The sequence below is a fragment of the Chrysochloris asiatica genome, unplaced genomic scaffold (assembly GCF_000296735.1).
Source record: "Chrysochloris asiatica unplaced genomic scaffold, ChrAsi1.0 scaffold00115, whole genome shotgun sequence".
NCBI lineage: Eukaryota > Metazoa > Chordata > Mammalia > Afrosoricida > Chrysochloridae > Chrysochloris > Chrysochloris asiatica.
In genome coordinates, this window is record NW_006408633.1 from 4,420,283 (window position 1) to 4,435,060 (window position 14,778).

Here is a 14,778-nt window from a genome sequence, read left to right on the forward strand (position 1 = left end):
CTCATAGCAACCCTATTTAGGGTTTCCAAGGATTGGCTGGTAAGCTTGAATCGCCAACCTTGTGGTTCTAGAAGGAGAGCAATGTCCCTGTGTCTGTCTGTCTAGAATCATAGTTTTGCGGAGGTTATGTTCTTCTACTTCAGGCTTTAATTTCTGTTAGGAGGCTCTCTCCTCAACTATAGGTCTTGTTGTTGCTGTTACATGCCATTGAGTTGTTTTTGGTTCATAGCGACCCTGTTTAGGGTTTCCAAGGAGAGGCTTGCGGTTAGCAGTCCAGTGCTTATCCTACTGCACCACACCTGGACTCCAACTACATGTCTTACTAGCCTCTAATAACATCTCCCTCTCGTTGACCCATTCTAAGTCGAGGGGTGTTGACTGTTAGCCCCAACATTTTACTATCCTGCATTTGTTTCCTTTAATATACCGGACAGTTTGCAGAGTCCCTTCATTAAATGCTCTTTAATTACCTCTGTCACCCATTTCCTGCCAGTAACCTGGCCAATACACTACTTCCCCTTCAGATTGTAGCTATTAGTCAAAACAATCAATGATGTAAGAAATAGGCAGATGTGTAAGTTCCAGAAGGATGAGCTTTTAAATCAATAGTATAATTCATCAGTTCAACCATGGATTAACACCCAAATCTCATAATGCATAGGAAAAATGATGTAGCTGGTTCTAGATTACAATGACCCTATGTTCAACAGAATGAAATACTGCCTGATCCTGTGTCAGCCTCACAATTGGTGCTAAAATGTTTGAGCCCAATGGGAAAGATAAACCAAAACCAAACATGCTGTTGTCAATCAATTCTGACTCATAGCAATCCTATAGAGTAGAACTGCCCCAAAGGGTTTGCAAGGCTACAAATATTCACAGAAGCAGACTATCATAGCTTTCTCCTATGGAGCAGTTGGTGGGTTCCAGCTGCTAACCTTTCAGGTGAGTGCTTAACCATTGCACCACAAAGGTTCCATGGGAAAGACAGGCTCCTTTTTATTAGCATCACTGTGACTGGGAGAAGTCATCTGGAATATGTATGACTCTAGATCGAATCATTGTATTAAGAAGCTATTTGACCTACTTACACCAAAAGTAGAGTTTATCCCCAAATATCCCCATCATTTACTTCAAATGTCATTGGTTTACCAGCCAAATTCTTTAGTTAGAATTCCACTGAATTCAGTCAGGAAGCTCTGAATTACAACATGGATTTTGCCAGGTTTATGCTTTAACAAGGCTCAAGAACACCTCCAAAAATCCCAAAGACCACAAAGAGTACAGCTTAAATACAAATTCAATCCACGAGGAGAGAAGATACATGGAAGAAAGAAGAAAAAAATCTGCCTCTCAAATAGAAAGAAAGATGATTCTTTGAATGAAGAGTTGCCTCTTCTACATTAAATTAAATTAGATTAGATTTAATTTAATTTAAAAAACAACAACAACAACAAAAAAAAACCTCATTTGGGAGTTCTCCCCAAGAGGAGCACAGGTTCAGGGCTCTAGGAAAGAAATCTCCTTACCCAGGGCTTCAGGTTGTAGCTTTGCTTCTAAACATGCCAACCCTCAAAGGCAGATCTGCAGCTGCCAAAAAGGGATCTATTAGGCACATGGAAAATAATTTTTGCCAACAAAGAAGTCTGGACTAGAAATTCTCAAACAGACAATTAAAGAAAAGTTTAATTGTCTGATTATTCATCCATTTATTAAAATATTCACCCATTCTAAAATATTCAGCCAAAGCAAACAAGGCCAACCAGATCATGCATGTTTATTAGGGTGCTTTGGGTGCCAAGTAATTGATTATCCAAGTGAAAGTGGCTTATCAGGCCTTCTGTTATTCATAAAGCAAAGGTAAATGACTCCAGATTTGGTTAGTTCAACAACCTAACCAGGCCAGAGCACTGGGTTGTTTTCTGTGGGATTCTCTTTTCTTTCTGTATATTGTCTCAAAATAACTGCTCCACACCCAAAAATTACATCAGCTACAGATTGAATTATGTGCCCCCCAACATGTATTGAAGTCCTAACGACTGTTTGAAAATAGAGTTTTTCTTTTGATATTTTAATGGTGCTTTAGGATAAGCCCTGGACTGCTAACCACAAGGTTGACAGTTCAAAACCACCAGCCAGTCCTCAGAAATCCTATACAGTGTCGCTATGAGTGGGAACTGACTCGACTACTCTTAACAACAATATATCAAAGTAGGGTGGTTCCTAAACCTAATCACTTCTAAGTGATATCTAATAAAAAGAGCAGATTAGATATGGACACACACACAGGGACGACAAACAACAGAGACAAATGCAGCTACAAAATCAGAAATGCCAAGGACTACAAGCTACTAGAAAAAAATTGGAAGATAGTTGCCTGGCCAGCTGATTAGAAGAGATCCATAGTTGTATCCATTCTAAAGACAGGTGACTCAATGTAGAAAGCATCAATCAATATCATTAATATCCCATGCAAGAAAAATTTTGCTGTGGATAACTCAAAAATGGCTGCAACAGTACATCAACAAGGGAACTGCCAGAAATTCAAGCAGAATTCAGAAAAGGACATGGAATGAGAGAGAGAGATTATTGCTGACATCACATGAATACCAGAAAGATGTTTACCTATGCTTTATTGGCTATGCAAAGGATTTTGATTGTGTGGATCATGACAAACTATAGATAATATTGTGAAGAATCCGTATTCCAGAACACTTAATGAAGAACCTGTACACAGACCAAACAGAAGTTGTTAGAACAGGATAAGGTGATATTGAATGGTTTAACATGAGGACTAGCAGAATTACCCTTGGTGGACAGTTTTCAGATGAGCTTCCAGACTAAGAGAGACTAGGAAGAAGGAGACTCAGACTACTTCCGAATGTTTAACCACTAAAAGCCTTATGAATAGTAACAGAACATTGTCAGATAGAGTGCCGGAAAATGAAAACATTATGAATGGCACCACAGTATTGTCAGGTATAGTGGTCAAAAATTAGCCCCTCAAGTTTAAAGACACTCAAAATATGACAGAAGAGCTGACTCCTCAAAGTAGAGTTTACTGTGATGACACAAATGGAAAATGAGGAGAAACAGCTGAAACATCCATTAGTAATTGGAACATGGAATGTACAAAGTATTAATGTTGGAAAATTGGAAGTTCTCAAAAACAAAATGGAACACATAAAGATGGATATCCTAGCCATTGTTGTTGTTATTATTAAGTGCCCTCAAGTCAGGTCTGAGTCTAACTCACAGTGACCCTGAATAGGGTCTCCAAAGAGCGGCTGGTAAATTTGAACCACTGACCTTGCAGTGCAAACTGATCTTACGGTCTAGTGCTTATCCTACGGCACCATACTAGGACTCCATCCTAGGCATTAGTGAGCTGAAATGGGCAGGTATAGACCATTTTGAATATGACAATCATATAGTTTTCTATGCCTGGAAGGGCACGTTCAAGAGGAATGTCATAGAATTTATCACCACAAAGAGCATTTCAAGATACATATTTAAATACAACGCTGTCTGTAATAGGATAATATCCATATGCCTATAAGTAAGATCCAAGTCCTGGTATGGCAATGTGGGTTAATGCGCTAGACTACAAAATCAGTTTCAATTGCAAGGTCAGTGGTTCAAGCTCACCAGTCACTCCTCAGAAACCCTATACAGGGTCATTATGGGTCGGAACCAACTCAATGGCACACAGCAACAATAAATAAGACAAGTTAATACAACTATGCAAGAGTCATTATTGATGGTGTTAAATGATAGAAGCATCTTGAAAAATGGTTTGGCCACGTCATCTGAAGTTAAATAGGTACCTACCTGTGTCCAAGCAATTCTGTTCCTAAGTACATAACCAACAAAAAGGTATGTGCAGAATATCCTTAACAGTTTTATTCATGATAGTGAAAAGCTGGAAAGAACCCAAATGTCCATTTACAGGAGAGTGGGTAAATAGTGTCTATATGAAATAGTGCACTGCAATGATAAAAGAACAAACTGTTAAATATATGTCAGAATTCAAAGGAACCTCAAAAACATTATGTCAAGCAAAAGAAGTTATACACAATAAATTTATGCTATATGATTTCATTCATGTTAACTTCAAGAATAAGCAAAACTAATCTATAGTGATATAAATCAGAACAAGGATTACTCCTGGGGCTGAGTGGGAGAGAGCTATTGACTTAGAAGGAGTATGAGAAAACTTTCTGGAAGAAGAAAACGTCCTAAATCTTGGTCTGACTAGTGTTTTCATAGGTGTACATATGTAAGAAATTCACTGATCTGTACACTTGGGTTTGCACATTTTACCTTATTTAAATCTAAACAGATGGCTAGCTCCCATGTCTCTCCGGGGGTAGATCTGCATGCCCTTGCTTGTCATCTGCCTACCCTTTCTTGTCTGGGTTTCCTGCCATCCGCAGACTTCTGAAGTGTGTTTGTGTTCTTCCTTGCCAGATGTTTCTTGCAGTTGCCAGTCTTTGCTCAGTCTCCCTTCTAGAGTATTCTCTCATTGTTGTTGCTGCAAGCAGCACCAAAGTTGATGCCACATGTCAACCCCTATAACCTGCCCCAGGGGATCAAAGGATGGGTCCCTACATTAGAACAGTGCAGGCAACACTTTGCTCTAGCCTAAAGTAGTTGTCACTGGGCCTTTCTGATGACTTTTTTCCCCCCACAAGGCGACCTCTTGTGTTATTTTGTGTTTGTATTACCATGTATTATGCATTGAGTGAAGACTCACAGAGCATATCAGTTTTCCAATCAAATTCATACACACTTTGTTTCACCTCATTGATTGTATTCCCTACAATGAAACATCACATATTCTACTTCCTCCATGTTCCCTGTTTCCTAACCCCTCTGAACTTTGTCCTTATATAAATGCTGCCCTTTTAATCTCAAATGGTTGATTATTCTAAGTGACTACATGGGGTCTTTATAACTCTTTTTTTTCATGTTTTATTGTGAATTATATGATATTTTACATGAGAGACTTTAGTTTTACATTCGTTCCATCATATATTGTCTCATTGCCATGGTTCCAATCACCTCCATGCATCATCAACCTACCAAAGGGTATACCCTATAAACCTGCCCCCTACACTCCCCCAACCCCCATTCTTCAGCACACAGTCCCTCTCCCTCTGTGGATCCAAAGTCCCCATCCGCTTCATAACTCCACATCATTGTCTCTGCCTCCATCTCGGGCCTCACTGCTTCTCTGGGTAGGGTCCCACTCTCTGCTCTTCTCCGTTGATGGTCCCAGAGACCTCCACTCCTAGACTGGAGAATTAATCACTCTCTTCCTTGCTACCAAACGTCTACCTTTACATTTCCAACCCTCACAATCAGTCCTGATAACAATCATTCACTATTGTATCACAAGTGACCCTTCTGCATTTCATTTCATCAGCTCCGCCTAGACAGATTGGATAGTACTCACTGGAGATTCTGCCTTCCTCCATGCCCCCTAGCTCTAGGTTCCCTCTTGAAAGCTTGTAAGCCAGTTAATTCTTGCCTTTGTGGTCCCCACCCCCCATTTGGGTATCCAATGTCCAAGTTGCCCATCTCTGTGTACTCTGTGTGTGGAGGGGGTGGGAATGTTTTTTGCTGTGAGGGTTTGTTCCCTCTTTTGGGTTACTGCATCCATAGGTCTAGATCAAGTTCATCAAATTGTCTCAGATCACTCTTTTTTTTTTCTCCCCCTCTTCTTTCTTCTCCTGGTTGAGTTCTAATCATCCATTCATCGGGACCAGGTCACGTGGGTACCATCTGCAAGTGTGGGTGTTCTTGTGCGTATGCCCTCTCTTTCTATCAGCTGGTAGCTTCACTCTCCACTTTAACTTTATGACTCTTTTGAAAACTTCAAAGGTCTGCTTCTTCACTGATTTCCACTCATTTCACAAATTGGCTCCAACTCCTGGAAATGAATGACTTAAAAATCCCACAGAAAACGGTTAAAACTTTGCTTGGTGGACTTAATTAGAGCCTCTGTGGTTTTGGACACAGTCCCAGATAGGGGTTGTGAATGTGGTCAGCTGCTAGCAAGAAAGGATTTAGAATACCAGAGGCTTAGAGTCTAAGAGGCTGAGATTCAAGACAGTTAGTACTAGAGTCCAACAGTTAGTGACAAATACAGAAAAGATAGTGTAAAAGTTCTCTTTCTGCCTCAATTTTTAACTTCTGAACTTTACAAATGATCAAATCCAGGTTTTTCAGAGTAGAGACACCAACAAATTTGGACAGAACTTGGTTTTTGTTCCAAAGTGGAACAAATGACTCTCTGCCGAGAGTTGAATCATAGAAAATCCAAAATAAGAATAAACTGTGAAATATAATATGTACTCCTTTAATACTAGACATTCTTCCAACTCTTGGAGACCCCATGTGCTACGGAGTAGAACTGTTCTATAGGAATTATGTGGCTGGTGTGGTGCTGTGGGTTAATGCACTGGACTATAAAGTTGGTTTGAACTACAAGGTCAGTGGTTCAAGCTCACCAGTCGCTCCTCAAAACCCTACATAGGGTTGCTATGGGTCAGAACTGACTCAACAGCACCTAACAACAACAACAATCTTAATGGAAGGGAGTCCTGGTGTGGCACTGTGGGATAAAGCACTGGACCACAATGTCAGTTCAAACTACAAGGTCAGCTATTCAAATTCACCTTCACTCTCCAGAAACACTATGCAGGGTCTCTATGAGTCATAACCGACTTGACAGCACCGAACAATGACAACATCAACTTGAAAACAGAGTCTGCAATTGAGGATATGCAGTTCTCTTTGTCAATTGCTATTAATGGAGTCCTGGTTTGGCTGGACCACAAGGTCAGTTTGAACTGCAAGGTTGGCGGTTCAAATCCATCAGCTGCTCCTCAGAAACCCTTCACAGAGTCACTGTGAGTCAGAACCAACTCAAAAGCATTAATAAATAACATTAATGGGGAAAATAACAGACAGGGGCCTGAACCCAACCTGCTAAGAAGTTCGTGGTCCTCTGAATCAGTGGTTCTCAGCCTTGGCTGTACATTGGAATTACATGAGAAGATTTAAAAATCACTGAGACCTGGATCCCACCCCTAGAGATTCTGATTTAATTGGTCTGGGCATCAGGAGTTTTTAAATCTCCCACATGACTTCAAGTGCAGTCAAGACTGAACTGCTCTGGATCCTACAAACTTACTTAGACCAAGCATGATCCCCATTATCGGCTAAGGACCATTGTGATCCATGGGGATTTCATTGGCTGGGTCTGGGGAGATAAGTCTTCAAGCTTTTATTCCTACATCATCTTAGTCTGGAAGCTCCACTGAAGTCTGCTCAGTGTCATAGCAACACACACGCCTCCACTGAGCTACGTGTGATGGACGTGCATGAAGTCTTTGGCTGGGAATCAAATCACAGACGGCCACAAGGAAGGAGAGAATTGTATCACTGAAATGTCCCATTTATGGAGTTAGCAGAGTCTAAATAAGGATACCAATCAGGGAACATACCCTACCCTGTCTGGGGAAAAAGCTACAGCAGGGTCAGATCTAACACATATGCCAGCCAGAGGGTTGTTTTTGCTCTGAGTTGCCGAGATGCTGTCCAGAAAGCAGAGCGTTTGGTATTCCTGCTCTAGCCAACCCTGTCATTCCTTTCATCCTTTCTCATAAAGAATTCACTATGTTGTCTAGTACTGGGCAAAATGCTTATTCCATAAAAGCTCATGAATGTCTGACACTATGAAGGGTCCCTTGCCTTCCTCTTTGCACTCCTTAATGTTTGGGGGCAGGACACACAAGTGGAGTGCAATAATAAAAGAAAAAGAGGATGAATGTATTAATACAACTAACTTAATCTTATTTAGAGACTGAGATTTGTTTAAACGAAAAAATCAAACTGTTGTAGATTCTGACTCTTGGTGACCACATATGTACAGACTAAAATTGCTGCATGGGTTTTCACAGCTGTGACCTCTTAGCAGCAAATCACCAGGGCTTTCTTCCAGGGTGCCTCAGGGTGTGTTTGAACTACCAACTTTTGGGTTAGTAATCGAGTAGTAACTGCCACCCAGGAACTCCTGAGCGTTGTTCAGGAAAACTAATTGTTTGGATAAGTGGACCCAGTTCCACAGATGTGGACTGAACGCAGGGTCATTCCAGGGCTTGGAGCCGATGAGGTGGCAGACACAGGACCCTGGGGCACAGCAGTGAGTGTGACCTCGTCCCGCTCAGCATCCAGCATTTCAGCTGAGCTCCCACCTCACACACTACAATTAGCCCCCACATCTGTATTCATCTGCAGAATTGAACTTGGGTTGAGAATCAAGCAGAAGATCAGATGAGGTTTTTGTCTTCGTTGCTGAAAGGTGTAGCGTCAGCCCTGTCTGAGCTCACCCTGAGGTGAGATATCCCACCACATTTCTGAGATCAGAGCACATTCCAGAACCGCTTAAGCAGCAGGTAGAGAGGAAGGTGATCATTTCAGCCGCTTTCTGTTCCGCTTCCAGCAGGCAACAAAACTGGGCATTCCAGCAGCTTATCTTGGCCCAGCTGTGAAGTTAAGATGACATGGCCCCCTCTCTTTAAATAAGAAGTATTAAAGGAATAAGCCAGTTTCCATCCGGTCACCTCTGACTCATAGCAACCCCGTATGTGTCAGAGTAGAACTGTGCTCCATAGGGTTTCAATGACTGATTTATTTGTTTATTTATTTTTCGTAATAAATGGCCAGATCTTTCTTCCAAGACACCTTGGGGTGGACTCAACCCTCCAAGTTTTTTTATTGTTGTTGTTGTTGTTGTCAGGTGCCATCGAGTCAGAACCGACTCATAGCGACCCCATGCACAACAAAACGAAACAATGTTCAATCCTGGGCCAACCTCACTACCGCTGCCACACTTGAGTCCATCAATGATGCCACCTAGCTGATCCATCTCGTTGGGGGTCTTCCTCTTTTTCTCTGACCCTCCACCCTACCCAGCATGACATCCTTCTCCAACGATTGTTTCCTGCGGACAATATGTCCAAAGTAGGAGAGACGAAGCTTAGCCATCCTGGCCTCCAAGGAGCACTCCGGCTGCACTTCTTCCAAAACAGATCTATTGGTTCTTTTGGCAGCCCACGGCACTTTCAGTATTCTCCTCCAACACCACAACTCAAAGGCATCAATTCTTCTACGATCCTCCTTATTCACTGTCCAGCTTTCGCATCCATATGAGGCTATTGAAAACACAATGGCCTGGGTCAGGTGCACCCTATTCCTCAAGCTGACATCTCTGCTCTTCAAAGTTTTTTTATTAGCAACCAAATATGGCACTGTAGAATAAGCAGTGCACTGCACGATCAGTTTGGCAGTTCAAATTCACCAGCTGCTCCTCGGAAACCCTATACAGGCCACTATGAATCAGAAATGACTCAACGGCCTGTATCGGGACTCTACTACACCCAGTGACTCTAATACTACTGGAGTATACCCAAAACCAAACTCGTTGCCTTCAAACGGATTCAGGGTCATGATGACTTCATGTGCTCCACAGGATTTTAGTAGCTGCAATTTCTATGGAAACAAATCACCAGCCCCTTCTTCTACAGTGCTGCTGGGTAGGTTCAAACCACCAACCTTTGGGCTAGTGTGTTATTATGAATTTACTTGATATGGCCTCTCAATTCAAAGGGTTTGTTTTGTTGTTGTTGTTGTATGCTGTGGAGTCAGTTCTGACTCTTAGCAATCCTGTACAGGGTTTCTGAGGCTAAAGATCTTAACGGAAGCAGAAAGCCTCATCTTTCTCCCGTGGAACAGCTGGTAGTTTCAAACTGCTGACCTTGCAGTCCGCAGCCCAATTTGTAACCACTACGCTATTCGAGCTCCTTAACTCCCACCAAATGATTGGGTGATGGTTGCTGTTGTTGCAGTTAAATGCCTTTGAGTCGGTTCTGCACACAGCCCCTCTCCCTACCAGAGTCCAGAGTCCCTAGCCGCTCCATTTCTCCACTCCATCATCTCTGCCTTCATCTCTGGTGTTGTTGCTTCTCTGGATAGTGTTGGGACTGCAAGCACTGAGATGCTGAGGCCCTGTGTCATGGACGAAAATCCAACACGAAGGCCCCACTCAGGATTGCTAGCCAGGGACCCTGAGGGCCAAGGAAGTGACCTCCTGAAGTCCCGGGTTCACATGGACCCTGAGGGCCAAGGAAGTGTCCTCCTGATGTCCCGGGTTCATTGGTTTTTGCGAACTCACTGGAGGGCTACCTCTGTATAATTTTCTTTGGTCTTATTATTCATTCTATGCTTCTAACTCCAGTAATTGTAGCTTCTGAGAAAATGGTTTCTTACGTGCCTCTCTTAATGTCTCCACTGTGTTGGCAGTGCATAGGGTCCTGGGAACATATCTCTCTGAGGAGCAAGCTCTGGCCACCTGGCAAGCATGTCCAAACTGTTCTTTATCAAATTATTCAGTTATGTTTGATATTAACTTAATACATGAGCTCTTGATATCCATGCACCATATTAAAACCAAAACCCTTTCTAAAGACAAGGCCATAAAAGTTCCAAAGGCAAGTTTGCTGGGATTACGCAAAGAGGCTCTGGAGAGAATTCGCCCAAAGTATTCACTCAAAGTAGATTGGTAAATTCTGGGAGTTTTGTTCAAGGAATAATAGTAGCAGCCCCTTCAAACTGTCCCCAGGTGTAAACCATTAACCCAGACGTCCTCCTTCCTCCTGAAAGCCTAAGCCAGGTAGCTGAAACAGCTTGACTCCCTTCTGACCTTTTAAATCCTTTTCACCTTTATCCATTAGAGATTAAGCACTATAGGTACATTAATTAGCTTTGAGAAACCTCAAGTCACTGCCTTAGGATTTAAGCCTAAAAAGTAATTTATAACAGTTTGCTTGAATTTTTGGAAAATTAAGAATGTTAGATTATTAAGACAATTTGTGATGTATATTTTAGAATTTGTTCCTGTAAATCATTGTGTCCTGTTTTGAACGATTAATCACATTTCATTTCTGTACCCTGTCTTAATAATCCCCTTCTTCCTTTATATAAAATCCCTCCCTGAAATAAAAGACGGATACAGATTGAATCCTGCATGCATTACTGCTTGCAGGGCCAAGCTTTACAGCCATGCTGCTTGCCATGCAGGGTCTGTCTGCCAGTTTTGCATCCACTCTGGTCTTGGGGTGTCTCTTTTTTTCTCTCGTTGCGTCTTTGTGTATATTCTTTCTCTATCTCTTTTGTCGCCAGATCTCCCTACTTCATGAACCAAACTTCTCTGTCGAGGCAGGTCCCCAACAGATAGGGTCCAGCACTCTGCTCTTCTCCCTTGATGGTCCCATGGTCCTCGGCTCCTGGACTGCAAGATCAGCCACTCCCCTCCTTTTGTTACAAAACATCTACTCTTACATTTGCAACAATCTCTATCAGTCCTGATACCAATTATTCACTATTAAATGATTATTTTTGCTTGATGATCCCAGATCATCTTTTCCAGTTTCTGAGATGGCTCCTTTTAAAGCTAGTGAGATGGCAAAACTAACCAATCACAGCATTACACCCTATTTGGATGGTCTCACCAAATCACTGAGTCCTATTGTGGTGCTATGGCACAAGCACTGGACTGCTAACTGTGCTAGCCACAAGGTCAGCAGTTCAAACCCACTAGTTGCTCTATAGAGGGTTGCTGCAAGTCAGAACCAATGGAAGAACAAGGAAGAGAGGGGAATACATAGGAAGGTTTGCATGGGCTAAATGGGACAGAGATAGGTAGGGATGTATGCTCAACCTTGGAACAACAGGTCTCTGTGATACAGGGATCAAAGCATAATCTGAATGGGTAAAAGAGGGGAAGTAATGTTAAGGTGACTGTATTATGAATATTGGTTTCCCGTGCCTACTACTGTCAAATAGACACTTGAATACAACAGAAAAACATATCAAGAAATATGATTACAGAAAGCTTATAAGCCTGACTTCAGCTTATAATTGATTGGAATACCTAAAAGGGGTCCAAGAACTAGCCCAGTGAAGTAGACTACTTGTGGAGTCTTTGTAGAGTATGGGATCTTGGATAGAATCCTGAACCCCATACAGAACCTTCTGAGGTGAGATATTCCCAATTGAAAAGACATGCCGGAGCAGCTAGAGGAACAAAACATACTTATTGAAAGACCAGCATGTAAAGAGGGGAAGAAAAAAAAAAGCAGACTGCCTGGCTATTACAAGAACAAGCCAGCCGTTAGCCTAGAAGCCATCAAGGCAAGCCATCAAATCTCTTCAGGACAAACCCCTTCTAAGACTGAAACTCAAAGGGAACATACATGCAGGCTTGTAAGCTCACTGGTGACCACCTTGATATACTTGTGAGTGTAAGTGGAGGAAAGGCAGTAACAAAGACATGGCATGAGCTTGTCCATGTTCCATAGATTCCTGTCGACCTTGAGATGAGAGAAGAGGAAGGGCTGGTTGGTCTGAAGTTTGGGGAGACTTAGGAACCACTGAGCCCATGGACACTAACCAAGCCACTGGGGGCTAGAACTGAGAGTAAACCATCCAAATGATACAAAGTGGAAGGAGTTGCGCAAGAACGTCCAAACTTGTAGCTAGAACCAATTTTACCTAGCTTGGATGGCTTGATGATCAAAACTTGACTATTTTGTTAGGTGCCATGGAGTCAGTACCAACTTTAAGCAACCCTATGCACAACAATAAGGAGCTCTGGTAACGTAATGGTTATGAATCAGGCTGTGAACATTAAGGTCAGCAGTTCTAAACTACCAGTTGTCCACGGGAGAAAGATGAGACTTTCTGTTCCCATAAAGATTTACAGCCTCAGAAACCCTGTACAGGGTCACTATGAGTTGGAACCAACTCCACAGCACATAACAACAACAACAACATGTACAACAATAAACGACATTGTTATCAATGGAGAAAAGATTGAAGTTGTCAAGGACTTCATTCCTCTTGGATCAACTATCAACACTCATGGAAGCAGCAGTCAACAGATCAAACGACGTATTACATTAGGCAAATCTGCTGCACAAGACCTTTTTAAAGTGTTGAAGAGCAAAGATGTCAGTTTGAGGAATAAGGGGCTGCCTGACCCAAGCCATGGTGTTTTCAATAACCTCATATGCATGTGAAAGCTGGACAGTGAATAAGGAAGACAGTAGAAGAATTGTTGCCTTTGAGTTATGGTGTTGGAGGAGAATACTAAAAGTGCCATGGGCTACCAAAAGAACCAATAGATCCGTTTTGGAAGAAGTGCAGCCAGAGTGCTCCTTAGAAGCCAGGATGGCTAAGCTTCATCTCTCATACTTTGGACATATTGTCAAGAGGGAGCAGTCGCTGGCAAAGGATATCATGTTTGGTAAGGTGGAGGGTCATAGAAAAAGAGGAAGACCCCCAACGAGATGGATTGGCCAAGTGGCAGCATTGATGGACTTAAGTGTGGCAACATTACTGAGGTTGGCCCAGGATCAGGCAATGTTTTCATTCTGCTGTACATAAGGTCTCTACGGGTCGGTACTGACTCCATGGCACCTAACAACAACAACATGCCCAACAGAATGAAACACTGCCTAGTCCTGGGCCATCCTCACAATTGTTGCCACATTTGAACCCATTGATGCTGCCACTTTGTCAATCCATCTTTCTGGAGGTCTTCCTCTTTTTCTGTGACCCTCCACCTTACCAAAATGATATCCTTCCCAGCAAATGGTCACTTCTGACAATATGTCTGAATTATAAGAGATGAAGCCTGGACATCCTGGCCTCCAAGGAACACTCTGGCTGTACTTCTTCCAACACAAATCTCTTTGTTCTTTTGGCAGCCCATGGCACTTTCAATATGCTCCTCCAACACCATAACTCAAATGCATCAATTCTTCTGTCATCTTCCTTATTCACTGTCCAATTTTCACATGCAGATGAGTTATTGAAAATACCATAGCTTGGGTCAGGCTCACCTTAGCCTTCAAGCTGACATCTTTGCTCTTCAACACTTTGCAGCAGATTTGCCTAATACAAGTCATTTGATTTCTTGACTGCTGCTTCCATGAGTGTTGATGGTTGATCCAAGAAAATGAAGTCTTTGACAACTTCAATCCTTTCTCCATTGATAAGAATGTTGTTTATTGGTCCAGTGGTGAGGATTTTTGTTTTCTTTACATTGAGATGCAATCCATACTGAACGCTGTGCTCTTTGATCTTCATCGGTAAATATTTTAAGTCCTCTTCACTTTCAGCAAGCAAGGTTGTATCATCTGCATTTATCAGGTTGTTACTGAGTCTTCCTCCAATACTGATGCCATATTTTTCATCATATAAACTAGCTTCTCAGATTATTTGCTTACCATACAGGTTGAATAAGTATGCTGAAAGAATACAACCCTGTCGCACACCTTTCCTAATTTTAAACCATTCAGTGTTCCCATGTTCTGTTCAAACAACTGCCTCTTGGTCTATGTACAAGTTCCTCATGACCACAATTAAGTGTTCCGGAACACTCATACTTCGCAATGCTGTCCATAGCTTGTCATGATCCATATAATCAAAGGCCTGTGCATAGTCGTTAAAACCCAGGTAAACATCTTGCTGATATTCTTGGCTTTCAGCCAAGATCCATCTAACATCAGCAATGATGTACCTCGTTCCACGGCCTCTTCTGAATCCGGCTTGAACCTCTGGAAGTTCTCTTTCAATGTATGGTTGCAGCCATTTCTGTATTACCTTTAATAAAATTTTACTCGCATGCGATATCAAACATATTAT